Here is a 27,856-nt window from a genome sequence, read left to right on the forward strand (position 1 = left end):
GTCTGTTTCTCTGTTTCTCTCACGCTCACTCTGTCTCAGTTTCACTCTAATGCTGTTTCTCTTTTACTTCCACTCTAACAACTCTGTTTCTCTCCAAGTCTCTCTTTCGCTCTAACTCACTGTGTTTCTCTGTTGCTCTGACTCTTTTTTGCTTTGTTTCTCTGTCTGTTTCGCTCTCTCTCTCTGTTTTTTCTCTGTTTCTCTCTTTCTCTTTCTTTGTAATTTAAAGTTAGAAATAAAGTTTAACTTTATTTCTAACTCTGGTGCAGTGGTAGGAATTTTCATGCGGCCAGGGAACAAATATTAAAAAAAACTTTAAATAAATAAAAATATTTGTTCCCTGGCCGCATGAAAATTCCTACCACTGCACCAGACTTATTAATTTTATTCTTTTTTTATTTATACATACACCCTATAGCCCCCCTATACACAGGGTATACATAATGTATGCCCCCCTAATTAGTCCTCCAGCTGGGAGCAGCTGATTATAGATGACTGCTTAATCACCACACCCCCCCACTCCCACCTGGACCACTAATGACCCAATTAGCCAGTTGAATAATTAATCACCCTATGCAAATAACCTAATTAATTACCTACACATATGCAAATCACTCAATTAATTATGCTGGTGATCTAATTAAATATTCAAACCACCCAATTAATTATGCAGGGTTACATTTACATATAGGGTTACATGTGGGGTTGATTTTAGGGTTCAGAATGCATTACGGTCAAAGGTCAGGGGGTCAGGGTCAAAGGCCGGGGGTCAGGGGGTCATAGGTTAAAGGTTGTAAGTCAGGGGTTATAGTTCAAAGGTCATATGTCAGGGGTCAAGGGTCATAGGTCAGGGGTCATAGGTCAGGGGTCAAAGGTCAAAGGTCAGGGGGTCATAGGTCAGAGGTCAGGGGTCATAGGTCAAAGGTCAGGGGTCATAGGTCAAAGGTCATAGGTCAGGGGTCATGGGTCAAAGGTCAGGGGTCATAGGTCAAAGGTCAGGGGTCAAGGGTCAAAGGTCAAGGGTCAAGGGTCAAAGGTCAGGGGTCAAGGGTCAAAGGTCAGGGGTCATAGGTCAAGGGTCAGGGGTCATAGGTCAAAGGTCATAGGTCAGGGGTCATAGGTCAAAGGTCATAGGTCAGGGGTAATAGGTCAAAGGTCAGGGGTCATAGGTCAAGGGTCAAAGGTCAGGGGTCATAGGTCAAAGGTCAGGGGTCATAGGTCAAAGGTCAGGGGTCATAGGTCAAAGGTCAAGGGTCAAAGGTCACGGGTCAAAGGTCACGGGTCAAAGGTCAAAGGTCACGGGTCATAGGTCAAAGGTCAAAGGTCAGGGGTCAAGGGTCATAGGTCAAAGGTCAGGGGTCATAGGTCATAGGTCAAGGGTCAAAGGTCAGGGGTCATAGGTCAAAGGTCAAGGGTCAAAGGTCAGGGGTCATAGGTCAAAGGTCAAGGGTCAAAGGTCAGGGGTCATAGGTCAAAGGTCAGGGGTCATAGGTCATAGGTCGAGGGTCAAAGGTCAGGGGTCATAGGTCAAAGGTCAGGGGTCATAGGTCAAAGGTCAAGGGTCAAAGGTCAGGGGTCCTGGGTCAAAGGTCATAGGTCAAAGGTCAGGGGCCATAGGTCAAGGGTCAAAGGTCATAGGTCAGGGGACATAGGTCAGAGGTCAAAGGTCAAGAGGCCATAGGTCAGGGGTCAAAGGTCAGGGGCCAGGGGTCAGGAGTCAGGGTGTCAGGGGGTCAAGGGTCAGGGGGTCAGGGGGTCAAGGGTCAGGGTAGCGGGTTAGGTGTTAGGGTTAGGGGTTAGGGGATAGCAATAAAACTAAGTAGACATTTTATTTTATAACTCTCTGAACCTCCTTGTTTATTATCCAAGAAATCTAAAACTAAGCAAACAAAAAAAACCCCAAAACAAAGCCCCCACAAACAATCCCCCCAAAAGCACGCAGAAAGAGAAAATTATTTCATTTTATATTATTATTTTTAAATTATTTTTATATTATTTATTAGAATGTATTTTTATTTTAATAAAGATTAAGTGTTTACCCCTTAGAAAACCAGTCTTTCAATTCTAATTAACTCTGGTTTTGATCTGTTAGGTTAATGAAGTCATATAGTTTAAAATATCAAGAAATAAATGCTACCAAAAAAAATAAAAATACAAAAAAATAAATATATACATAACAAAAAGACAACTATAACATCTAAGAATAATATCTTTAGTTACACTATTATTACATGTTCCATATATTATAGTATGTAAAATATACCTAATAAAATGAACATGATATAATAAACAAATTTTAATAATATAAATAGGTAGATTATATAAATAGATAAATTATACTAGATAAATACATGAGATAATAGAAATATCTTAATAAGAAATAGAAGAAATATGGAAATATAGCATAAAATTAAGGCTATTTTTGTTTTGGCTTGGTTGATGGCAGGGTTCTCGTAGTTGTTATGGTTGGGGGTCTTTTGGGGCCTTTATTTTCGGGGATGTTTGGAAGGGGAATTTTGGCCACGTTCTTTTCTGCCTCCTCTCCCTGCGGCAGCGCTGCCACCGTGTGGACACAGAGCGGTACTGCAGCCCCCCCTCCCTGGCACCGGGCTCTGAACTGTGAGGCAATGCTGCCATCGTGTGGATAAATTTTGGTACTGCAGCTCTCCCCCGTGCCCGTAGCAGCCCCGGGCTGTGAACTGTGCGGCAATGCTGCCATCTCGTGGATAAAAAGCGGTACTGCAGTTCTCCGCCGTAGCAGCCCCGGGCTGTGAGCTCACGGGCACTTTTGCCGCCCGAGGACCAAAAGATCATGGCCAAAAAGGCGAGAAAAAATGCGAGGACCCCCGGACACGTGGCAGCCGGCTCCCTGCGCGCGACCTGGACCACGGAGCCGCCCGACAGTGATTTTTCCGCGGCGTACGCAGGTGCGTGGGCACGGGATGAGGGCTGAGCGGCGCCAGGGCAGTGTTCGGGCAGGCGATGTGGTCAGGCGCCTTTGCGAGCAGCCGAGGGGGACATTTGGGGGGGATGCCACAACCAAGATGGCGGCGCAACTCGCGGCGCTTGACCTTCTAAAGATGGCGGCCAAAAGGGCAGGAAACAGAGAGGACCTGTGGTGTGTCTATCTTAGTGCCTGCATAAAAATCCCCACCACGGCGCCGCCCGAGGACAATTTTCTGCGGCGTTTCCAGGTGTAGGGACACGCGCTGTGGGTTCAGCCGCGCCGCGGGCGGGTTCAGGGTAGACATTTTAGTCAGGCGCCTGTTGTATACACTGATGGGGTCCTTAAGTGTGCCACAACCAAGATGGCGGCGCGGTTCGCTGCGCCTGACCTTCTAAAGATGGCGGTGGGGAGGGGTGAAAGTGACGTAAGTCGCGGCGTCACCGAACACAGCCAGGGAGGGACGAAAATGACCGAGTGTTGCCGAACAGCCGAGAAGAGCCGACGGCTGACGGAAATCGCCGAACAGCCGAACCCAGCCGAGTTTCCCCGAACGTCGCCCCCCTCAGCCGAACCGAACGAGCCGGGGCCAGTTCCGGGGCGCTCCCGGCCGGTGTCCGCCCTCACTGCCGCTTCCTCGGCGGGCCATTCAAGGCGGTGTCGGGGCCGCTGCCGATCCCCCGGCCGGCGGGCGGGCGGGACACGCTGGCGCTGTGCCCGGAGCTGCAGCACTCGCTGTCGCCGCTGGAGCCGTGCCGGGCGCTCCCGGGGAAGGCAGCGAGGAGAAACCGGTAAATTAGAATTAATGTAGAGAGGACAGAGCAGGCACAGGTGCATCTGTGATGGATAACGAGGGGCCGGTTCCAGCCGGGGGCGGTTTAAAAGGGGAGCATCAGCTCAATTCGATATCGAGCTGTGAAGAATGAGGAATTTATCCTGAGTTCTGGCCGTGGTTCATGAAGAGACTGCAGGAGCATTTGGGTTTGGAGCATTTCCTCGGGGGACGACAAGGGACAAACTTCTATGCTAAACAGATAAGCCACTTTGGGTTTATTGGGGGAATGTTTTTTTTCTTTTCAGCTTCGTCTCACCAATCCCTCCCCGGTGCTCCCAGAAGAAAAAGGAGTTATGGAGACAAAAGGAGTTCAAATTGATTGGAGAAACTCCTCTTCTGTTGTTGTCAGTGTCTGAAGTGGAGGAATTTTCTTTTCAGCTGGAATTTTAATAAATAATGATGTTTCTATGTGGCTTTTATTCAATATTATGTACTTAGGGGATATGTAGTATTTTGCGTGACTTTTTGGAGTATTATTTATTATACATAATCAGGTTTTTGAGTGAGGATAACTTTATGGGTGGGTTTGTTTGTATTTGAGGTAGAATTAATCTAAGTAGCTCTTCTTGAGAGACTTCTGAAATGTGTTATTGGGGTTTTGTGTGTTGTGTGGAGGGATTCAGGTTGGGTAGAGCTGGTTTTTTCTGTTTGGTGGTTTTTAATGATTTATTGTGTGGCTTTATTCTGTTTGTAGACGGTGTGATGAGACATGTGGTGTATTTATTTCGTGTTTGGTTTCATAGTTCACATGGTCAGAGTATTTTTGAACTGAGTTTGGTTTTGAATTGTTTTTGGGGGATATTGTGTTTTTCCAGGGTTTGTTTTCTAAGGTTTACAGTGGTGTAATTGGCTGTGGTGTGAGGTATAGGGGAGGTTTTTATTTATTTACTGGTGGCTTTTATCGTGGTGAGCATCTAGTGTTTGTTTTAGTGGGTTTGAGACAGTGTGATGTAGTTCATTTTTTAGGGTTTTTTAATATTTATGATGACATTATTGTTTGTGGTGTTGTAGGGGTTTGTTTATTTAGCCTGCTTGATTAGAGTGTATGTTTTATAGTTTTGGATAATTTAGGAGATATTGTTTGTAGTCAAATGGATATTTTGGTTTTGTGTGTATTTATAGGGGATCTGTTTGTTTTGATGGTTTTGAGGAATTATGGGTTTATTGAGTCAGGAATAATTGGTTTTGGTGCTGTTAATTTGAGTATATTTGTGCTGTTTTTATTTTTGTGGATTGATTTGTTTATTGTTGTGCTTCTCTGGGTTTTCCAGTCTGCAGCAGGTTTAAACAGTCTGAAGAAAAAGGGAAAAAGAAGTCTTTGCTTTAGCTGGCTAAAACTAACAAAGAGCAAAGGAGATCTGTGTGCTGCAGTCTGTCTGTGCTTGGGCTGAACACACTGGACAGGGAATGCACAGGAGTAAACACTGTTTTCTTAAAACGGGCTGTGTGCTTTTTCTTTCCTTGCTTTGCTCCCAAAATCAGTCTGGAATGTACAGAAGGCATTTCTGAAGTAGTTATTTTAAATATTTGAGGGGTTTTGGCATTTAAAATACTTATTTTGGAGGAAGTTTGTTTGAAGTTTTTGCTTACTTATAATGACATTATTTTATTTTTAATTAGGTGTTTTTATGGTTTTTTTGTAGTTAAAAGTTGAGACTTTTTTGTTATTTTATTAATAGAAAATAGGATTTGTTTTTGTATATAGTGATGGATCGGTGTATATGGTGGTGACTAAGGATTAAAAATTCTGTGGTTTTGATGCATTAGGTTAATGAATTTATATAGTTTAAAAGATGTGGGGTTTATGCTTATTTGGTTAGAGGCAGGTGTTTAAGTTGGGGGGGTTTTGGGTGTATATTTTGGAAGTTTTTTGAGGGGAATGGAGATGGGGTTATTTTTATTATATTTGGAAAATGGACTAGCAGTAATAAGAGTTGGCTTTTTTTTGCTGCACATTTGTTTGTGTTTTCTACAATTCATATATTTGTGTCGTCAGGGCAGTAGTGTTTCTGGTGCAGCTCTGAGCATCCCTTATTGTTTGTGTGTTTCAGGTGGTCACTTCTCTCACACTGAGATCCTCTCACCCAACAGCCCTGCCGGCACCAGGAAATCGCCGCCGCCGTCCTCTCGTGCCCGGAGCCCCGGCAGGACGCCGCCTCAGCGCCGGCTGCGGGCGGAGCAGGAGCGGCTCCTGCCGCCCGCAGCGCTCCCGGTCCCGATCGCGACCGCAACGCCGCCGCGCCCTCAGCCCGGGCCCCGAACCCCCCGGCCCCGATCCGGCGGCCCTGGCGGGAGCGGGGACGTGAGGGGACAGCGGCGGGGGGCGCTCGCGGAGCCGAGCTGGGATTGGCGGGGCCGGCGCTGCCTCCGCTTGTGATTGGTTGGGCTCACCTGGCCGGCGCTTCCTCAACAGGGATTGGCGGGGCCGGCGCTGCATCCGCTTGTGATTGGCTGAGCTGGCCGGCCCTGGGGCATAAATAGCAGCCTGAGGGGCCGGGGGCGTCAGTCCGGCGGCGGGACGGGGAGCGGCGTTTGGAGCTGTGCGGTCGATCGGCAGGAGCGCCGCTGCGCCGGGACGGGATGTCCGCAGCTGCCGGCCCGGGGAGCGAGGGTGAGCACGGACGTGACTCCCGCGTCCGCCTGCGCCAGTGTCTGGGGGCCGGCGGTGTCCTGGGGCAGTGGCGCCAGCCGTACCCAGGGCGGCCGGAGGCCTGGTGCGGGGCCTGGTGCGGCGCAGGACGACCGGCTGCGGCTACCAGGGCCCGGCGAGAAGCGCTTCTGTAGTTTCTGGATTTAAAAGCAGTGTTTACAGGATCAGAAATAAAGCAGCAGTTTTTGCACTTTTTCTTATTTTATTTTGCTTTTTTTAGAAGTAACTATGTTTTTCATATTTATTGCATCTTTTCATTATTTTGCTTGTTTCAATGCACTATTTTTGGCTCGTGTTTTTTTTTTTGTTTTTTTTTTTTTTTTTTTTTTTTTTTTTTTTTCCTAAATATCTGATGTTAATTCAGTAAAGGTTGTAGGGCTAGGGCTGAAACAGCAGTTGTGAGCCCAGTAGAGACAGAAAGCCCCAGGATGTGGAATAAAGCCCTTGGCACTAGAGGCAGGCCCAAAACAGTGTGGAACAGTGGAAATGCTGGGGCTGGAGGGTTCTCCCCACGGGAGAAGGGGATGGAGCTGCAGCTCAGGGCCTGCAAGAGATGCCGGGGCGGGGTTACCAGCCCTTGCCCCGTGGTACCCAGCAGAGGCTGAGGCTATGGGGGCTCGGAGGGCTCCAGGCCCCGAGAACCAACCCGTGGACACCTTTTGGGATGAGGGAGCAGGGGCCCAGTGGCTCTTTCCAGCCCCTGGTGCTGCCTGGGGGAGCTGGAGGGCTTTCGGACAAGTGCTGGCCTGAGACCCAGGGGAAGGAGGGAGATACATGTTGGCCTTCGGGCTTCAAGTGTCCCCAAGGTTGAGAACCCAGGAGAGTGGGTGATACAACTCCTAAAGACATTGAAGTGATGACAATGACTGACTTGTGGCTTTATCAACAGCCCCGGGCTGCAGTGAGAAGCAGTAGCAGTTTTAGCTGCAGGCAGTGGGAAGCTGAGGAGCTGGAGCTGAGACAGCAGAGCTGGAGGAGACACAAAGATGGTAGGCTTTGGGGTAAAACCCCTGGGGGGCTGCTCTGGGGAATATGGAGCCAGGACGGGAACTGCGGGCTGGAGCTGAAATCACTGTAAGGGCTGGGGTAGGGACTGGAGAGCTGTTGCTGCAGTAAGGATTAGCAGGTTGAGGCTTGAATATGGGAACAGGAGCTGAGCTGAAACAACACAGAGCTAGAGCAAAAATAAAAAAATCATACTCTGAGAACCAGAAGCAGCATTTTGTGCCACTGCTGGGAAGATGTGGAGACAGAAGTGGAATAGAAGAGCTGGCAGTGAAATAAAGCTTGTGGGATGGAAGCTGAAATCACTGGGCACTGCAGTGCTGCAATTGCAGTCACTGTTCAAAGGGGATAGTGAATGTAGACCAGGGAAGCGACTGTGAAATGGGACATGTGCCCAGGGGTTGGTAATGGAATAAAGATTAATGGGATGGAGGTGGAATACCATTTCTAGAGCTAAAGCTGAAACCGCACAACTAGAGACAAAAAAAGGACCCTGTTGTCTCAACCTGCAGCAGCTACACCTGGCAGAGACAGGCAGAAAAACGCACGCAGAGCTGGAAGAACTGTGCTGGACTTGAAATAAAGCTTGCGGGTCGAGAGCTGAAATCACTGGGGCTGGGAAGGGGACTCTGCAGGGCTCCAGCTGAAATCGCTGCAGCGGTGGCATAGAGACTGCCAAGGCCATAGAAACTCCAGGGCTGACATAGAGCCTGTATCATTGCTGTGCTGAAATCATTGTAGGCCTGTGATATTGATGTTGGGGCTGGGTCTTGAGGCTGAAATTGGGAGGAGAGGGGTGTACAGATGAAAAGGGATTGCTCTAAGATGGCTCCTTAGAAGCTGGCGCTGCTGGGATATTGCCTGGCTCTGGGTGTGGCACTAAAGGGCTGGGGCTGAAATCACAGTGGGGCTGGGATATTGACTGCAGGGTGAGCATAGACACTGTAGGGCTCAGAGCTGAATTGTTACCGGGCTGGTGCCAAGATGAAGATCCTGCCTATTTAAAGCAGGACAAGATTCAGGCTGTGGAGGTGGAGAAACACACACGTAGGGCTGGATGAAGAAGAACCCAGCTGGCCGTGAAATAAAGCTTGTGGGTTAAGAGCTATAACCACTGGGGCTGGGAAGGGCTTTCTAGAACTCCACTTGAAATCACCAGAGGGTGGGATAGACATTGTTAATGGCATAGGAACTATAGGACGGGTGTAAAGACTGTAGGATTTGTGTGCTGAAATCTCTGTAGGCCTGTGATATTGATGTTTGCACTGCCTATTGTGACTGAAAATGGAACAGGATCACTAGACCTGAAAAGGGGAATGGAAGATTGCACCAGAAATCCCAGGCTTGCACAGATATTGTCTGGGCCTGTGATAGCCACTGTAGGGCTGCTGCTGAAATCACTGTGGGGCTGCAATTGTGAGTGGTAATGGAAAGAAACCGCAGAGCTGAGAAAGGAACTGAGAGGTGCATGGTGAAATGATGAAAGGGCTGGCATAGTGACTGTGGGGCAGGGATGGGGACTCTAGGGCTGCAGCTGAAAAGGACGGTGCGGCTGGGATATTGACTCTGGAGTGGACTTAGTGATGATATTCAAATCAGCTGAATTGTTGCAGAGCTGGAGCCGAGACAAAGATCTCTAGCAGTGTGCTTTTTGCATGGTGGAGCTGCTACCTAGAGCCCCATAAACATCTCCTGTGGAAAAGCCACTCGCGGAGGATTTGAGCTAAGCAGTCAGACTCACATCACACATGCCGTGGCTAGGCTCAGCAAAGAGAGGCAAGAAGGGACTGTTGTTATGATAAATTCCGGCAAGGTTTGTTCCAGCACACCAGAGGGTTCAGGGGGACAGAAAGACCTGGCCATGTGCTGTGCACGGGCCTAAATAGGGATCAGGAACCAATGGTCTAAGGGCACGGGGGTGGTCCAAAGAGCAGGGCAGGGGTCAGTGATCTAGAGAGGGGATGGGGGTTCCGGGCACTCCACGAGAGAGTAGAAGAGTTGTTGCTCTGTGGGCAAACAGGCCTCACATGATAAATTCTTGGCTCTCTCATGCACCCTCATTACCCTTCCTGCAAAGGCTATGTGTGAGCTCTGATGGCACTCAGGGGCTTAACCCCTACAGAGCTGCTGCTGCTGCTGCAACCCCTGCACTGACCTACATGCCCATAAATCTTACCGCAGGTGATGGGAGGGAGAGCTCACCTGTGCTTCCGCCACCAAAATACCCAAGCAGAGGCTGTGGCCACAAGAAGCAGCACCGCAATGGTGATGCTGATGGTAGGGGATGTGCTGTGCTTTGCTGGGACAGGGAGGGAAGAGGGCGACTGTGTGAGAGTGACAGCGCCCATCAGGTGCTGCCCCTCACAGGGCCAGTGGCTGTCATCTGCAGCCTGCACCCCATGTCTGAATGGAACCTACCCCACGGGATGAGAAGGCTGCGGGCACCCAGGCTCTGGTGGCTCACACGGCTGACACAGCTGTGCCCAGCACGGGGGGCCATGGCCAGGACACTGCAGAGCTGGTGGGTGAGGTCAGCCTTGGGCAGGATGGGGCTGCTGTTAAACGCCGGGCCCGGAGGCACCTCCTGGCCGTCCCGCAGCCAGGCCACGCTGATGGGATTGGGGTGGAAGCCGCTGGCGTGGCAAACAGGCAGCAGCCGCTCTAGCCTGGGGCTGTGCGCAAAGACCGTGGCCACAGGCAGCTCTGGGGAATGAGAGCAATAGCGTGGGGCAAGTTCTGTGGGCAGGGCTGGGCCCCAGCGTGGGGGTAGCTCTTGCAGGGTCACGGTGGGCTCACCTTGTCTCTCCAAAATTGCCATCCCATACCTCTTCAGCCTGAGGAAGTTGCTCTGCATATCCACATGGAGACAAAGTGCTCCATGAGCACTCTGACCTCTGCTTCTTGAGGCTCTTGCTGATCAGCTCTGCCACCTGTGATGGCTGCCATGACCCCCAGTGCTGTCTATCTGCCTCAAAATCAGCGAGGTCTCTGCCACCCCAACTGACATTCAGGAAGCCCTGCCTTGTCGTATTGGGCTGCAGCACAGAACCTGCACAGAACTGCACCAGCAATGGCTCTGTCAAGGGAAAAGCCAGTGGAGAGGTCCCCTGAGTGTGTGGGACATGGATGGCATGAACTGGGGTCTGGCTGATGGCACATACAGGGATGGAGTGGAAAGCAGGGTGCAATGGCCAGCAGGGGGTCACGCCATGCTTCAGGAGACCCCAGACACCCTACAAGCCTACAGAAGCCTCTTAAGAATAGAGTAGATACTGGTGTGCGGTGCTTCTTTAAAAAGAATTCTGTCCTCCAAAAGATTTGCCCCCAGTTTTCTCTTTCGTGATTCTGGCTGTGTCAATCCTGCAGTTCCAGGAAATTTGGTGGCAGCTTTCTGACACGCAGAGGGGTTCCTTGTGCCACATGGCAGGAGCTCTGAGGGGCATTTTTGGTCTGCTGCCCTGCCCAACCCTGCTAGTCATATGCCCCAGCAGCTGCAGGGTTTCAGGAGCTCTTGCACCCGATGAGACATCAGATGCCATCCTGCTGGGGAGGAGGGCTCTGGCAGGGCTCCTTCCTCTACTCACACTGCTCTTCTGTCTGCTGAACTGTGGCGTGCACAAATTGGATGATATTGCACAAACCGATTTTGTACTGGGACGTGATCTTTTCCCCATCACCTTCAGCTGCAGCCTGGCTGGCCCGGGGCCAGTGGAAGCAGATGCTCCAGTGGGCAGGATGCACTGCTAAGATGCATATGTCCCCTACGAGTGCCACGCATGACACCTCAGCAGACCCGATGTTGGCAAAGAGGCCACTCAGGAGCTACTGGATAACCTGCAACTCTGCTAGGAGGGAGGATGGAGACAGGAAAGGGTGCAGGAAGGAGATGACTGGAGGTGCTAAAGGGGAAATGGCAAATGGAGGTGCTGGCAGGGGAACATGGGATTCAGATCAGATAGTAAGAAATTAATTTTCTGTGTGAGGGATAGATAAACACTGCCATATGTTACCCAAACGTATGGTGGAGCCCCATCCCTGGAAACGTTCAAGGCCAGGTTTTTTGGAGCTCTCAGCAGGGAAGGTGTCCCTGCCCATGGCAGAGGGCTTGGACTGAATGGCCTTTAAAGGTCCTTTTCACCCCAAAATCATTCTGTGCTTCTATGATTCTATGCTCTTCACCCTCCTCAGAGTTGCTTTCTTGTTTGACTTCACGCTCTTTTTGATTCTCTGTTTTACTTTCAACAATGGTTGTCTGCTGCAGATTTTAGCCATTTTATCCCCTCCCTCCCAGCTAGAGCTGCTGTCTGACTGCGAGAACAGCACCCTTGCTGCTTATTTGGGGTGATGGTTCCCCCCAGGAGAAGCACCTGTGCCAGGACCTGTGTCTGCCAAAGACCTGGACATGGTACGCAGGATAGAGGATGCTTGATAGGAAAGAGCATTTTTGTCCAGGCTTGGGGCTCCCTGATAGGGCCAGAACACCAGCCCAGCCCAGAGATCAATCCTGCCTTTCTGTGGCTGATGCTGCCTGCCCTGGAAGCATAAAGTCTCATGGGCTTCTGGTAAAAATCTCTGTGTGACAGCAGTGCCTGAAACACCGTTTAGCAGATGCAGCTCCCTAAAATAAATAAGGGGCTGCTCTAAGGGGCCCTCAGCACCCTGTGGATCTCAGATTTGCCTGGCACCCATGGGCTCCCTGCAGGGGGAGGACATCTTGCAGGCAAACTCAAGCCTCAAGGCCTCTTTTGGCACCACTCTTGTTTCTTCTACCCGTGTGCCCAAGGCTCTGTGTTGGAGCTGGTGGGACAGAAGTCCTGAGCTGGAGGCAGGAAGAGAGAGGGTGGGCAGGGACAAAGCATGCTTGGCTGGTGCATGGTGGGAGGTCACCCTCTGATGCTGGGAATTATCTGCTCCCCCATACGGCCCAGTGGCCTGGCCGTGCCTCCCCTGAGTGAACTTGTGGGGTCCTGTGATAGGGCGGGGGATGAGAACGGTTGAGGTGAGCCAGGGCTCCCACTTACCCTCTGGGTCTGCCCACATCCCAGGGAGGAGGATCGGGAGAAAGAGGAGGAGGAGGAGGAGATGGGGCTGCACGGTGCACGCGGCAAGGCTGAAGCAGCAGCAGCAGCAGCGACTGCGGGATCTCAAGCTTCAGGCCAGCGCAGCAGTCACTGCGGCGGCTCTCCACCAATTGGAGAATCGGTGTATGAGGGAGGGGCCCAGAGCTCCCAAGCTGAAGGCTGGAGATGTGTGGGAGGGACAAAAGCGCCTAGCTCCTCACGGCCGGCCGCCGCCCGTTCCCGGTGCCCCCGGCTGAGGCGGAGAGCCCGGGCCCGCTGCAGCCCGGCCGGGCGGCGCCGCGGACACCGGCCCGTCGTGCGGCCCGCCGGAGGCGAGATGCCGCCGCCCTCCCGGGGTCGCGCCCGCCCGAGAGGCCTCCGGACGGCTCCGGCGCCCGCCGGCCCCGCTCCGCTCCGCGCCCGCCGCTCCCGCCGCACACACCGAGCCCTCGCCTGCGGCCGGGGCTGCGGAGCGAGCGGAGCCGAGCGCCGCTTGGCCGAGCGCGGCCGAACCGCGCCGGGTGGAGCCGAACCGAGGCGAGCCCGGCCCGAGCCCGCCGAGCCCGGCTGCAGGTAGGGAGGGGACCGTGGGGTGGGGTGCGCAGCCCCTCTCCTCTGAGGGGGAGCGGGGCAGGAAGGGCCGGGGGGGCTGCCGGGCTCGGCCGGGGCCGGGCCGCTGAGGTCTTTCCTTTTCCCGCAGCGTTCGTATCCAGGGACGGACGGAGCCTCCCTCGCCACCCACTCGGTGAGGTGAAGTCCAGTTCCTAGAAGCAGCTGCATGATGGTGCCCCTCAGCATCGGTAAAGACACGAGGCAGAGAATAATTCAGCAGCTGTGGAACCATTTTGGATTGATTTTCACTCTCTTTTTCTTTAAATGAAACGCAGAATGAGCTTTGGGAGTCAGGAAGTAAATTGATGCATTGATTTCATGCACAAGAGGGAAATTGGTGAATACGGGGAAATGATGTTGAAGCAATCAGATAACACAGTGGAAAACAGCTTCACCAACAGCTCTGACCTTCACTGGTGATTCTGAGCCAGCTTTCTGGGGGCATCTCAGCAGGAAGGGCTGAATCCTGTTTGAGCAAATAGGAATCCTACTGCCCTCCTGCCAGATAAAGTGATCTCAAAGGCTGGAATTCAAATTTTTTTTTTAAGTGTCTTAGCAATTACAGTATCTCCAAGTCCTGGCTGCTTCTGAGGAGAATCTGCCAAGGCAGGGAAAGGTACTTGGGAATTCTGAATATTTATTTGTGCATGCTCCGAAAAATGTATTAAGTCAACTCGAGTGTAATACTTGAAAACCTGTGAATATTGCCAATGTGATAATTTAATGGTGTGGTTGTATTTTTATTTTAAAGAAAATGTTGTTTTTCTGTAATTTTTAGGGGATTATTATGAATTTTCTCTAGGCAGGTAGTACCACCTTGCTGTGCCTTGGTAAGAAACCCCTGGGTCCTTCAGCCAGTTCTGCTTTCATGGGCCTACTGTGTTAGAAAAACAATTTGTTTCTTTTCAATATTTGTCAGACCACCCACCCAAAACTTTTGCTTCCTTCTCCTGCTGTTATATATCTAGGTGTGACTTGTTTGAATCTCTTACAAACAACTTTTCTGGTTTAGCTTTCCTTTCTGCAGGATTTCTGTGGAGGAGAAAAGCCTCAGATGGGGAATGCTTGAAGATCTACCAGAAACATTTCAACACTGGGCAGAAGTTCTCAGAGAGAAGCTACTGTCGTCAAAGGCAGGCAGATGATTGCTGTAACTTCTGTCCGAGAGGTAAATTCATTCGGGTAAGGCTTTTCATTTCTTGTGTAGGTAATTTTTCAGTACGTAGCTGAAAAGACCAAGAAGTGTGCTGTTGTCTTAATCCATATCATAATCCATCAACAAAATACTAAAATATCTGCATCAGACAGGAGACAACTGCTTGGAAGAAGTTCGAAGTGAAACCGGACCTTTGCAAATATTTGTTCTTGTCCAATATACACTCCAGAAAGTGGATACATTCAAATCTTATTTTAGCGACAGGAGGGTCTTGTAATTTGCTGTATTCACAGGAGACATCAAAGCAATTACCAAATAGATTTTCTATACCTTTTGGTATTTGATAAAGGTCTGCGTTATATATGCAAGAATATAATTTTTAATGCCATTATGTATCACAATTCTTTTATTTTGAGGTGTAATTGATTAAAATTGTGATTTCTCAGGGGTTTTACAGTCAGGAGCTGTAATTTAACCAAAAGTGTGGTAAATTACAGATAGACCCCAAACTGCACGTTATCGGCTTATGATTAGTTTCCTTTGAATAGCAGATTATGAGACATATTGGTTTGTTATATATTGCCATTCAAAATATCCTAAATAACATAGGAATGTGATTACGGCCCCTCCATGCTTGTGCAACTGTGGACATCATCAGACCTAAAATAAACGCAAAATTTCTGCTCCTATTCATTTATGTATTAAAAGCTGTGAAGTACTTGTGTCCCCTCTGGAATAAATCCCTGTGTCTCCTCGGAGCTGCTGCTTTGCAGTAGAGCTTGGACACATTTTGTTTCTTAATAACTAGAGATCCACCAGTGAATGATTCCTATAGGTTCTCCTATTTTGTAGGAGCTGCACGGCGAGGTCAGCATTCTGAGGGAGGCAAAGCAGCTAAAGGCAAGGAACGTGGAGCATCCGGGGGCTTCTCCCACCCGAGTTTCTCCTGGAGCGTGCTGCGTGTCACGCAGGATGTTTAACCCGGCTTTGGGGCGTTCTCCTGCGGTCCCGGCTCTAACTGCTGCCCCTGAGCCGAGGCCTTGCTGTGTCCCAGCACTAAACCCAGCAGGTGGGTCCTGCTTTTCCAGCCCTTTAATTCCACGGGCAATCCCAGATTCCCGGAGCTCCCCTGGGCCCAGCCTGGACTCGCTCCCTGGGAGCTGCACTTCAGTCTGCCTGAACCAAGGACCTCCTGTTTGAAACTTTATTCCTGCTGTTTTTCCTCTTGCAGGTAGTTGGCAAAAAAGGAGAGAGCCAGTAGGAAGTGAAGCCACAGGAAGGCCTTATCCCAGTGCAGGGTTCCCACTTTTCTCTCTGACTCCTGGAGAAATGCCTGAGCATGACCAGAGACTGTCCATTTGATTTCCAGCCCTTTCCAATAAATCGTTGCTTTCAGCTGGTTTGTGTTCCTGGTGTCATCCTCCTCCTCCTCCTCCTCCATGCATTTGTCAATGGAATTGCTGTCTTTTGCTGAGTTGCATTTTGTTTTTCCAGAAATTGTGGCTCTTTTGTTCCGCTGAAACTTCGCAACTCTGCTGAGAGTTTCAGCTGTCAAATCCAAGTAAAATTGGAGTTCCTTTGGATTGTTACTCCCATAAATGAGAGATCCTTTTTCGAATAGGAGTAAACAGGCATGTTTAACTCCCTCTTCCCTTGAAAATCAGAGCAGAGGAAGCAGATTTGAAATCCTCATTCCATGGGCTTCCACCGACTTCCTGACCGTTCCAAAAGTTTTCAGCGTTAGAAATTTCCGGGCTTGTTTTGCAGGCAAGCTGGGACTTAGATATTATTCCTTCCTTTTATTTGATGTTTAGCCTCTCTCTGATTTTAGTAAGGCAGCATTTATTTTTTCCTATTTTCCATCCAAGTTGGAATTTTGCTACTTCTTAGGGGACATTTCCAAGGAAATTTACCCAATTAATGTTGGTAAATCCGGAATTGTTCAGCGCCATATCCGCAGAATTCTGGGAATTCCCAGGAAAACTCGTTAAGTGTTTAATTGCCGTGATTCGTCTCTTTGTGAAGTTCAATTTGGTGCGTTTTTTATTATATAAGTTCCATTAAAACTTAAATCCTGGCCTAGTTGCTGTTCCTTGGACACAAGGGGGTGGTTTTTTCCTGCCTTGGCACATGTGGATGTTCATCCAAAGTGAACTTCCCGATAAAACAGAATTTGTTTCCAAGCAAAACTGGGATTTGTCTAGAAAACCTTATTTTCTGGGAGGCACTGGGTTTGTTTTCCCTATCCCTGCATAATCCAGGATGCTCCCAGAGCTGTGGTAGTCAGTGGCATAAAGGGGAAAGCTGTGTTTATTTAGTTTCATATTTTATTTTAATTATTTTTTTACTTTTTGATTTTTGTATTTTTTATGTTAAATATTGTATTGTGGTTAATGTTTTCATGGGGTTTTTTTTTGTTTTGTATTTTTAAAATGATTTGGGTTTATTTCTTTTATTTTTATATTTTTGTTCTGTTATTTACTTTTTAGTTTTTATTTTTCTTTATTACTATTTAAAATCCTAATTACTCAATTTTTTCATTTTTCAATTTATGGATATTTTAGATTTTACTTTCATGATATTTTTTATTTTAAACAATTTATTATATTTTTAATTTATTTTAAATTTTATTTCTTTTTTACTCTTTTGAGGTTTTTTTTTCAACTTTTATTTTATTTGTTTTATATTAATTTTTTTTTCATGTTTTCTTTATTCCGTTTTTTTTTATCCTACTCTTTTTTTCCCCTGAGCACGTGGAAAGTTGGCTGTGGGCAAGGAAGGAGTTGAGAAATGACCTCCCTCTCCACTGGACGTCTGGATATAATCAAGAGCGCAGTTAGCAAAACTCCTCTGTATTTTCTGCTGAATTAAAAAACCTGAACGGAGAAGGCTGTGAACACCGTGGTGCCTTTCTTTTCCTTTCAAACCCTAAACAGGTCTCCTTCTCCCCGTGCACAGTATTGCCAGCAGTGAGTCAATGCCGAGGTGTATTTCAGAGGCAGCGATAAAACTGTGCGGACATTTTATTTTGTAACTCTCCGAACCCCCTTGTTTATTAGCCAAGAAATCCAAAATTCAGAAAAAAAAAAACAAAAAACAAAAAAACAAACCCCCCCACAAACAACCCCCCCCTCCCCCAAAGCACGCAGACAGAGAAAATGTGCCCATAATATTTTAATAAAGATTAAATATTTACCCCTTAGAAAACCACGGTCATTCAATTCTAATTAACTGTGGTTCTGATCTGTTAGGTTAATGAATACATATGTTTAAAATATCAAGAAGAAAACACACACAAAAAAATAAATATATATATATATAAGCAAGAAAAGGAGAACTATAAAATATGAAAAGTAATATCAATAAATCCACTCTATATTTTTACATGTTCCCTATATTATAATATGTAAAATATACCTACTATAATGTACATATCATAGATAAATTGTAATGATTAATAGAAATATCAAAATAAGAAATAGAAGAAATATTGAAGTGTAGCCTAAAATGAAGGCTTTTTTGGTTTTGGCTTGGTTGATGGCGGGGTTCTCGTAGTTGTTGTGGTTGGGGGTCTTTTGGGGCCTTTATTTTCGGGGATGTTTGGAAGGGGAATTTTGGCCACGTTCTTTTCTGTCTCCGCTCCCTACGGCGGCGCTGCCACCGTGTGGACACAGAGCGGTACTGCAGCTCTCCCCACCCGAGGCGTGTAGCAGCCCCGGGCTGTGATCTGTAAGGCAATGCTGCCATCCTGTGGATAAAAAGCGATACTGCAACGCTCCGCCGTGCCCGTCCCCGCGGGCCCGCAGCAGCCCCGAGCTGTGAGCTCACGGGCAGTGCTGCCGCCCGAGCGCCGAACGTTCACGGCCAAAAAGGTGGGAAAAAAATGCGAGGACCCCGGGCGCGTGGCAGCCGGCTCCCTGCGCGCGACCTGGACCACGGAGACGCCCGGGAGCGATTTTTCCGCGGCGTACGCAGGTGCGCGGGCACGGGATGGGGGCTGAGCGGCGCCACGGCAGTGTTCGGGCAGGCGATGTGGTCAGGGGCCTGTGTGAGCAGCCGAGGGGGACATTTGGGGGGGTGCCACAACCAAGATGGCGGCGCGGCTCGGGGCGCTTGACCTTCGAAAGATGGCGGCGAAAAGGGCGGGAAAATGAGAGGACCCTATGTGTGTCTAGTTGACTGCCTGCACAAAACTCCGACCACGGCGCCGCCCGGGGGAAATTTTCTGTGCTTTCTTCAGATGTAGGGACACGGGCTGTGGATTCAGCCGCGCAGCAGCCGGGTTAAGGTTAGTGGATTTAGTCAGGCGTCTATGTTAAACACCGACGGGGGCCTTAAGTTTGCCACAACCAAGATGGCGTCTCGACCAGAATTGGCTTCAGCCACAACTAAGATGGCGGCAGGGAGGGGCGAAAGTGACGTAATGCTTCTCGCAACCGAAAAGAGCCGGGGGGGTGACGAGAACGACCGAGTGTTGCCGAACAGCCGAGAAGAGCCGACGGCTGAGGGAAAGCGCCGAGTTTCCCCGAAGAGCCGAAGCCGGCCGAGTTGCCCCGAACGTCGCTCCCCAGGACCCTGATTTTGGAATGCTTTATGGAATTAGCCGAGCAGCTTTTACTTCTGAGGTTTCCATAGAGAGGAAATGAGCTGTTCCATAGATTTATTTTTCGCAATGCGTTTTGAAATTATACCAGAATCTCCGCTCTCCCGTCAGACCCCGTGTCCCCGAGTTTTGAGGTTTCTCGTAAAGATTTTTCTGCCTATGCTGGAAACAGATTCCCTGGCACCACGGGGAGCGGCAGGATTTGGGGGGGTCCCGGGGCCGGCACGGGGGTTCCCCGCGGCCCGGCCCGGCCCTGCCGGCACCAGGAAATCGCCGTCGCCGTCCTCTCGTGCCCGGAGCCCCGGCAGGACGCCGGCGCAGCGCCGGCTGCGGGCGGAGCAGGAGCGGCTCCTGCCGCCCGCAGCGCTCCCGGTCCCGATCGCGACCGCAACGCCGCCCCGCCCTCAGCCCGGGCCCCGAACCCCCCGGCCCCGATCCGGCGGCCCTGGCGGGAGCGGGGACGTGAGGGGACAGCGGGGGGGGGCTCGCGGAGCCGAGGTGGGATTGGCGGGGCCGGCGCTGCCTCCGCTTGTGATTGGTTGGGCTCACCTGGCCGGCGCTTCCTCAACAGGGATTGGCGGGGCCGGCGCTGCCTCCGGTTGTGATTGGCTGAGCTGGCCGGCCCTGGGGCATAAATAGCGCCCTGAGGGGACGGGGAGCGGCGTTTGGAGCTGCGCGGTCGGTCGGCCGGGAGGGAGGGAGGGAGGAGCGCCGCTGCGCCGGGACGGGATGTCCGCAGCTGCCGGCCCGGGGAGCGAGGGTGAGCACGGACGCGACTCCCGCGTCCGCCTGCGCCAGTGTCTGGGGGCCGGCGGTGTCCTGGGGCAGTGGCGCCAGCCGTACCCAGGGCGGCCGGAGGCCTGGTGCGGGGCCTGGTGCGGTGCAGGAGGACCGGCTGTAGCTAGCAGGAGCCAGCGAGAAGCGCTTCTGTAGTTTCTGGATTTAAAGCAGCGTTTAAAGGATCAGAAATAAAACCGCGTTTTTTGCATTTTTTGTTATTTTTTTTCTTTTATTAGAAGTAACTATGTTTTTCATATTTATTGCATCTTTTCACAATTTTGCTTGTTTCAATGCACTATTTTTGGTTCAATTTTTTTTTTCCCTGTTTTTTTCCCCATGGCAGTAAAATTCTCTAAAGCACTAAACTGGCTGCATAATGGCATTTTATCGGACAAAGTAATGCTGCTTCTCCCAGCCAGCACTGCACTGTTCTTGGTGCAATTTTTCACTGTTTCCTGTAACCCCAGAATCCGTGGCTGTCCCTCAGGGTTCTGAAGGAGTGCTGTATTTGGATTTTTCGCTTCAGGATCTAAACTGTGGCATCTGGGCTGTATTCTAGGAACCCTGGAAAAGCAAGTTCTTATTCGTGAGGACCCATTAACTCTTGACAGTCGAGCTGTCTTGCAAGAGGTGCTGCAAAGGGTGAGATATCTTTTTTTTGTAATCATCTCTGTGAAACCTTAATATGCTTAAACAGTTTCTGCGGAACAGATGATTTCACCCAGAGCATTGCAGAGCATTGTAACACATACTGGACTGCTGCATGTAATCGGTATCTTTATTTTTCCCAATGCGTTTTGAAATGATACCAGGATCTCTCCTCTCCCCTCGGACCCGGCTCGGCTGAGCTGTGAGGGGCGGGGCCGGCCCAGGGAGAAGGGCGGGGCCGCGGGCGATGGTCCCGCCCCCATCTCGGGCAGGGCGGGCGCTGGGCGGGCTCGGGGCGGGGGCGGGGCCGGGCAGGGCCGGGGTTCTCGGTGTTTGGGTTTTGTCTGGGCTTGTCAGCCAAGTCATAAACAAGCCAACTCGGCTCCTGAACTCTCCAATGAATGTTTAAAATGCTTCCACAGAAGGACAAGTTAAGAGTGATTCCAAAGGAATGTTTGTAAATGAAGGGTAACGATTTCTGGGGAATTTCCTTGGGAATTATGAACCTCATGCATACGGACTTTCGGGGGTGGAATCCCCGTTCCAGCCTCGGGCACCTGCAGGAGAAGAGGGGTCCTTATCCACAGCAAGGGAAGCCCGGTGCCCCATCGTGTCAGGTGCAGACAATGAACCGTCCCGGGAATGAACAGCAAGTCCCCTCTGCCCTCAGCCTCGGAGTGGCAGCAGCTGCAGGTGAGAGATGCCACAGGATGGGGAGGGGAGAGAGCAGCCCCAGGTGTGAGCTGGGAACAGTGAGGGGGGACAGAGCAGGCACAGGTGGGGCTGTGATGGATAACGATGGGGCGGTTCCAGCCGGGGGCTGTTTAAAAGGGGAGCCTCAGCTCAGTTGAGTATGGAGCTGTGAGGAGTGAGGAATTTATCCTGAGGTTCTGGGTGTGATTCATGGGGAGACTACAAGAGCATTTGGATTTGGAGCATTTCCTCGGGAAGCGCCGAGGGACAAACCTTTGTGCCAAACAGGTAAATAACCCAGTGCGGGTTTATTGGGGGGACTTTTTTCCTTTTCAACTTCGTCTCACCAATCCCTCCCCGGTGCTCCCAGAAGAAAAAGGAGTTATGGAGACAAAAGGAGTTCAAATTGATGGAAGAAACTCCTTTTTTCTGTTGTTATCCGTGTTTAAAGTGGCGAGATTTTCTTTTCAGCTGACATTTTAATTAATAGTGGCCCTTCTATGTGGCTTCTTTTCAATATGAGGTTCTTAGGTGGTGTGTCGTGTTTTGTCTGTCTTTTTTGGTATTATTTATTGTGAGTAATTTGGGTTTTGAGTGAAGGTAACCTCATGTGTGAGTTTGTTTGTATTTGAGGTAGAACTAATTTAAGTAGCTTTTTTAAAGAGACTTCTGAAATGTGTTATTGGGGTTTTGTGTGTTGTATGGAGGGATTCAGGTTGGGTAGAGCTGGTTTTTTTTCTGTTTGGTGGTTTTTAATGATTTATTGTGTAGCTTTATTCTCTTTGTAGGTGGTGTGATGACGGATATGTGGTGTATTTATTTCATGTTCGGTTTCATAGCTCACATGGTCAGAGTATTTTTGAACTGAGTTTTGTTACTGAGTTGTTTTTGGGGGATATTGTGTTTTTCAAGAGTTTGTTTTCTAAGGTTTACAGTGGTGTAATTGGCTGTGGTGTGAGGTATAGGGGAGGTTTTTATTTATTTAGCGGTGGCTTTAATCATGGCAATGGTGTTGTGTTTGTTTTAGTGGGTTTGAGTCAGTGTGATGTAGTTCATTTTTTAGGGTTTCTTAATATTTATAATTAGATTATTGTTTTATGGGATTTGTTTGTTTAGCATGCTTGACTACAGTGTATGTTTTATAGTTTTGGATAATTTAGGGGATATTGTTTGTAGCCAAATGGATCTTTTGGTTTTGTGTGTATTTATAGGTGGTCTGTTTGTTTTGGTGGTTCTGAGGTATTATGGGTTCATTGAGTTAGGAATAATTGGTTTTGGTACTGTTAATTGAAGTATATTTGTGCTGTTTTTATTCTTGTGGATTGATTTGTTTGTTGTTGTGGTTTAGGGTAAACCTGAGAGGAAACTTTTGAATAGGGTTTTTTTTAGAGAGTAAACCAAAATGGTCTCTCTTTTAAATTGGTTTGTGAAAGAATTTCTTTAGGAAGAAATGGAAAAAACTATTTATTTAACAAACAAAGTGGTCATAAGCATAAAGAATAAATAACAAAAAATAATAAAACACTTTGTTTTCCTGAAGGGAGATGGTAAATTCAGAAAGCCCTTGCTGTGGCTGTAGCTCATCTCCTTTGGTCTCTTATCCGCTGTTCTGGTGTTGATAAAATGCTGAGGTCCAGGCCCTGTGGCTGCAGGTGCACCTCTCGGTGCTTCTCTGGGTTTTTCAGTCTGCAGCAGGTTTAATGAACCCAAAGATAAAGGGGAAATAATCAGTGCAGGGAACTTCTCTGCCCTAAAACTAACTAAGAGCAAAGGAGATCTGTGTGCTGCTGTCTGTCTGTGCTTGGGCTGAATACACTGGACAGGGAATGCACAGGAGTGACCACTGTTTTCTTAAAACAGGCTGCGTGCTTTTTATTTCCTTGCTTTGCTCTCAAAATCAGTCTGAAAGGTACTGAAGGCGTTTTTGAAGTAGTTATTTTGAATTTTTGAGGGTTTTTGGTGTTTAAATTATTTATTTTGGAGGAAGTTTGTTTGAAATTTTTGCTTAGTTATAATGAAATTATTTTATTTTTAATTAGAAGTTTTATTGCAGTTAAAGGTAGAGGCTTTTTTTGTTCTGTTAGTAATAGATAATAGGCTTTGATTTGGTATGTAGTGATGGGATTGGTGTATATGGTCTACATGTGTGGACTAAGGATTTAAAAGTCTGTGGTTTTGACGTACTAGGTTAATAAATTTCTATAGGTCAAGGAATATAGGTTTTCTACTTTTTATGTGATTAGAGGCAGGTATTTCAGTTGGGGGTGTTCTGGGTGTATATTTCAGAGGTTTTTTGAGGAGAATGGAGATGGGGTTATTTTTATTATATTTGGAAAATGGACTAGGAGTAATAAGAGTTGGCCTTTTTTTTAATGGACTTTTGTTTGTGTTTTGTTTTCTGAAATGGATATATTTGTGTGGTCAGGGCAGTGGTGTTTCTGGTGCAACTCTGAGCATCCCTTATTGTTTGTGTGTTTCAGGTGGTCACTTGTCGCACACTGAGATCCTCTCACCCAACAGCCCTGCTGAGATCATCCGTGGATGTTTGGTTTTCTTTACGGCACCTGAATGAGAGACAGCAGGAATTTCCCTGAGGCAGAGACAGCCTTCCTTGGCCCCTGATGTGGATTCTCATCCCTGGAAATCCCAGTGATAAGTGAAGGGCTAAAAGCCACAGAGGGGGTGAAAGTGGGGTATGGGTTGGGAGTCACCGGGAGGGATTTTTGGGTCAGGTTTGGAGGTGGGGATGTCCAAGCTGTGACCCCTTTAGGGCACGTGAAGGGAAGGTGTCACAGTGCTGAGGTGTGCAGGGCAGAGCAGTCCCAGGGCACGTCGTGTCACTTGTCTGTTGTGCACTCTGTCTCTGTTGTGTGTTTTGTTTTGTGTGTCTTTTGCCTTAACCCTTCAAGGGGTCTTTTGGAGACCCCAGGCATCGTTCTTAATATCTCCCTGTTCCTTGGACAGGCACTGATATCATTGAACTTTGACTCAGGTGCTCAGACACACATCAGAATCCATCTCTCTTCACAACCTTCCAGACTGGTTCCTTTCCAGGTCTTGTTCTGAGCTGTATCAACAGCTGTGCATTGCCACCATCCATTCAGGCAGATTAGGTCTTCTAAAAGTGCACAGTTGAGTGGAGGATTCTGACCGTAGGATTCTCAGGCATCCGTCTCTGCATTTCTTGGGATCAGTGATCCCATTGGCATCTTCTTCCTGCAGGGTTCTCTGAGCCCGGTCAGCTCCCCATGGGTCTTACCTCGGTCATCTCATTGCGAGTTCTCTCGGTCCTCAGGGTCATTTTTCTTGCTGAGGTATTTCTGTCCCTGTTGTGTCCCCCCTTTTGTCCTGTCCTGTGTCACGGGTGTTGGTGTGTTTGGCCTGGAGCTGCTCTGCCTTGTTGCTCAGTCTGGGTGTAGGGGGAATGGGACAAGTCCTGGGGACTTGAAATTTGTCATGTGGGGTGTAGTTGGGCTGTAGAGGGTATTCCTAGATTGACACAAAGTGTCTGGAATTGTGTCCTGGGTTGACAGTGCTCTCTATCCCATAATCCCATATCGTGGACACCCTTGTTATGTCTAAGAAGGTGATCCGTCCCCTTTAGGGGGGGGCGGGCACTGGCCTGCTGGGCTGGCTCCACTTTGGCTTTTGGCTTCCCTGCTTCTAGTCGCTTCTAGTCGCTCGCTGTATCGCAAATTTTTCTGCTAGTTTCTTGCCCTTTTCGTTCTTTTGTTTTTTCTTCCTTTCCTTCTGCCGCCTCTGTGCTCTGTTTGTTTTTTTTTTTTTCCTTTTCCTCTTCTCCTTCCCCCCCCCCCCCCCCCCTTTAAGATTTAGGACCGGCACCCGGAGCTGATCTGGCTGGAGGAGTCCAAGGAAGATCGCCGGGGCTTGTAAAAGAAGCGGCGCGCCCTCCCCCTCACAGTAACCTGAGCTTTTTCTGTTCTTTTTTTTTTCCCTTGTGTCGGGGGGTGTTTATTCATTTGTTAATAAACCGGTTTTTTCCACTTTGTGTTCAAGAGATTCCTTCCCAAACCCAGGGTTGGGGGGAGGGGTGGTAGAGGTTTTGTTATTAGGGGATTCCTTGGAGGGTTTCCCCTAATTCAACCTAAACCAGAACAAATTGTCAAGTTCTCCTTGGTAAAAATCAATGGTAAGGACTGAAAACATGAGAGACTAGCAAGTTATACATACCAGAGACACGTTTTTCTTTTTCTTTCTTTTTTTTTTTTTTTTTTTAATAGCTGTGAGACTTACTTCTTGATTTTGAGACTCTCTTTTTTGTCCAACTTTTTTGTTAAAACTTATTTTGAAGTGCCTCAACCAAGGACATCCTGTTTGAAACTTTATCCCTGTTGTTTTTCCTGTTGCAGGTAGTTGGCAGAAAAGGATGGAGCCAGTAGGAAGCAAAGCCCCTGGGAGGCCTCATCCCAGTCCAGCTGTTGTTTTGTGTTCTTGAAAAGATTTTATATTTATTTTTTATTTTTAACTTTTTTTAATATTACTTTTAGATTTTTTTTAGATTTTTATTTTATTTCCATGTTTTTATTGTATTTTTAATTTTTAAGAACTTTTTATTAATTTTTATTCAATTTTTTTTTATTTTTTATTTTTTCATGTTTTCTTTGTTCCTTTTTTAAATACTATTTCTTACCTGGAGTACGTGGAAGTTGGACCCTAAAGGAGAGAAAAACCAGGAAAAGACTGACATCAAAGAACACTAAATTCATTTGTGCCACGCTTTAATAGAAATAGGATACAGGATAGCATGAATAAAGACCAAGCATTCTCTGTTTTCCAGGAGACTCCCATTCTCTGAACACTGACCACCCTTCTGGTGGATTTCTACACAGAAACCATTAACTTGTTTATTGTATTTCTCCCTCTATGTATTTTAATGTGGGGTGGTTTTTTTTTTTTGTTTTTTTTTTGTTTTTTTTTGGTTTTTTTTTTTTTTTTTTTTTTTGTTTTTTTGTTTTTTTTTTTTTGTTTTTTGTTTTTTGTTTTTGTTTTTGTTTTGTTTTTTTGGTGGGTTTTTTTGTGGTTTTTTTTTTTTTTTTTTTAATTTTTTTTTCCATACTCTTTCTTACCCTGTGTAGGTGGAAGTTTGGCTGTTGGTAAGAAAGAAGTTGAAAAATGACCTCCATGTCCACTGGAGGTCTGGATATAACTGAGAGTGCAGTTAGTGAAAAACCTCTGTATTTTCTGCTGAATTAAAACCTGAATGGAGAAAGCTGTGAACACTGTGGTGCCTTTTTTTCTTTTAGGTCTCATTTTCCCCATGCACAGTATTGCCAGCAGTAACTTGATGTCAAGGTGTATTTCAGAGACAGCAATAAAACTAAGTAGACATTTTAATTTGTAACTCTCTGAACTGCCTTGTTTATTAGCCAAGAAATCTAAAGCTAAGCAAACAAAAAAACCCCAAAACAAAGCCCCCCAAAAACACCCCCCTCAAAAAGCAGGCAGAATGGGAAAATTATTTTATTATTTTATATTATTATTTTAAAATCATTTTTATTATTATTAATTACTATTTTAATAAAGATTAAATATTTACCCCTTAGAAAAGCAGGGTCATTCAATTCTAATTAACTGTGGTTCTGGTGTCTTAGGTTAATCAATTCATATGGTTTAAAATATTGTTTAAAATATCAAGAAGTAAATAAAAAAAAATACAAATGCAAAAAAAAAAAGGAAAATATAAGTAACAAGAGAACTATAAAATATGAAAGATAATATCAATAGATACACTATATATTACCTGTTCCATATATTATAATATGTAATGTATACCTAATATAATGTGCATGATATAATAGGTAAATTATAATAATATAAATAGGTAGGTAATATAAATAGATAAATTATAGTAGATAAATACATGATATAATGGAAATATCATAATAAGAAATAGAAGAAATATTTAAATATGGCCTAAAATGAAGACTTTTTTGGTTTTGGCTTGGTAGATGGTGGGATTCTCGTACTTGTAATATTTTGGGGCTTTTATTTTCGGGGATGGTTGGAAGGGGAATTTTGGCCACATTCTTTTCTGCCTCCGGTCCCTGCGACAGTGGTGCCACCGTGTGGAGAAAGAGCGGTACTGCAGCTCCCCCTTCCTGGCACCGGGCTGTGATCTGTGAGGCAATGCTGCCATCTCGTGGATAAAAAGCGGTACTGCAGTTCTCCCCCTTGCCCGTAGCAGCCCCGGGCTGTGAGCTCACGGGCAGTGCTGCCGCCCGAGGACCGAAAGATCACGGCCAAAAAAGGGGGAAAAAAAAATGAGGGGACGCAGGGCACGTGGCAGCCGGGTGCCTGCGCGCGACCCGGACCACGGAGCCACCCGGGAGCGATTTTTCCGCGGCATACGCAGGTGCGTGGACACGGGATGGGGGCTGAGCGGCGCCACGGCAGTGTTTGGGCAGTCGATGTTGTCAGGCGCTTGTGCGAGCAGCCGAGGGGGACATTTGGGGGGGTGCCACAACCAAGATGGCGGCGCGGCTCGCGGCGCTTGACCTTCTCAAGATGGCGGCCAAAAGGGCGGGAAAGAGAGAGGACCCTATGTGTGTCTATTTGACTGCCTGCACAAAAATCCCGACCACGGCGCCGCCCGGAGATAATTTTCTGTGGCGTCTCCAGGTGTAGAGACACGGGCTGTAGGTTCAGCCGCGCTGCAGGCGGGTTGAAATTACTCGTTTTAGTCAGGCGTTTGTGTTAGACACCTATGGGGGCCTTAAGGGGCGCCACAATCAAGATGGCGGCTCGGCTCGCTGCTCTTGACCTTCTAAAGATGGCGGCGGGGAGGGGCGAAAGTGACGTAATGCTGTCTGCCACCAAAAAAGGCGAGGTGTGACGAAAATGACCGAGAGT

At 48.0% G+C, this 27,856-nt stretch overlaps 3 long non-coding RNA genes across 5 annotated transcripts in view; all 3 read left to right on the forward strand.

The window, feature by feature from the left end:
- Window positions 1-25,735, forward strand: part of LOC310908363 — a 31,459-nt gene extending 5,724 nt beyond the window's left edge. For both annotated transcript variants that reach the window (XR_014589841.1, XR_014589842.1), the window contains exon 4: window positions 25,361-25,735. This is a non-coding gene — a long non-coding RNA (uncharacterized lncRNA). The remainder of the gene's footprint in view (window positions 1-25,360) is intronic.
- Window positions 3,646-4,185, forward strand: LOC310908270. The gene is made up of 2 exons (XR_014589823.1): window positions 3,646-3,735; window positions 4,025-4,185. It is a non-coding gene; the product is annotated as an uncharacterized lncRNA (long non-coding RNA).
- Window positions 12,995-15,327, forward strand: LOC310909110. 2 transcript variants are annotated; one of them, XR_014589996.1, is made up of 4 exons: window positions 12,995-13,067; window positions 13,195-13,239; window positions 13,655-14,274; window positions 15,115-15,327. It is a non-coding gene; the product is annotated as an uncharacterized lncRNA (long non-coding RNA). The 2 variants fall into 2 exon arrangements; XR_014589997.1 differs by lacking the exon at window positions 13,195-13,239 and having other exon boundaries at window positions 13,028-13,067.
- Window positions 25,736-27,856: the final 2,121 nt, after the last annotated feature.

Source organism: Zosterops lateralis, assembly GCF_965231275.1.
Source record: "Zosterops lateralis genome assembly, chromosome: 4".
NCBI classification, from domain to species: domain Eukaryota; kingdom Metazoa; phylum Chordata; class Aves; order Passeriformes; family Zosteropidae; genus Zosterops; species Zosterops lateralis.